The sequence below is a fragment of the Galeopterus variegatus genome, unplaced genomic scaffold, assembly GCF_000696425.1.
Source record: "Galeopterus variegatus unplaced genomic scaffold, G_variegatus-3.0.2 Scaffold2012, whole genome shotgun sequence".
Lineage (NCBI taxonomy): Eukaryota > Metazoa > Chordata > Mammalia > Dermoptera > Cynocephalidae > Galeopterus > Galeopterus variegatus.
Window position 1 is genome coordinate 332,371 of NW_007728123.1, and position 716 is coordinate 333,086.

The following is a 716-nucleotide window of genomic DNA, read 5'->3' on the forward strand; positions in this document are numbered from 1 at the left end:
AGGGTTGCGATCCCGTTACCGGTCACGAAAAAAGACAAAAAGGAAAAAAAAAAAAAGTTGAACACAGACTTACCATTCAATCTGGCAATTCCACTCTTGCATATCTACAAAACAGAAATGAAAACATAAACATACAAAGACTTTTACGCAAGTGTTCACTTCTATGAATTGAAAACAACCCAAATGTCCATCAACTCGTGAATGGATAAATAAAATATGGTATATCTATCTACACAATGGAATAATTCTCAGCAATAAAAGGAACAAACTAATGATATATGCAATAACAGGAATGACTCTCAAAAACTTCATGCTAAATGAAATTTGCCAGACATAAAAGACTACATACTGAATGATTCTATTTACATAAAATTTCTAGAAAAGGATAGAATCAGGAACTGTCAGTAAATGTCCACATTTGGGGAGGTGACAAAAATGTTCTAAAACTAAATTGTGGTGATAGTTGCACAATTGTATAAATTAAACAAAACTCAAATATGCTTCAATGAAACTATTAATTTTTTAGAGACTTAAGAGACCAATATAATACATTGGTCATTGTATCCTACGAACAATTATCTATTTATTTATCTTTGTTACTGTGGTAAAACATACGTAACAAAATTTACTATTTTAACCACTTTTAAGTGTACAGTTCAGTGGCATTAAGTACATTCACAACATTGTGTAACATAATTTTTTAAAATTATAGCATG

General features: G+C 29.9%; 1 protein-coding gene across 1 annotated transcript in view; it reads right to left on the bottom strand.

Annotated features, from left to right (window-relative positions):
• Positions 1 to 106, bottom strand: part of SFMBT1 (Scm-like with four mbt domains 1) — an 85,673-nt gene extending 85,567 nt beyond the window's left edge. Inside the window, exon 1 of the mRNA XM_008580080.1 lies at positions 74 to 106. The gene's annotated coding sequence lies outside the window, so the exon portion shown is untranslated. The remainder of the gene's footprint in view (positions 1 to 73) is intronic.
• Between the last annotated feature and the right edge of the window lie 610 nt (positions 107 to 716).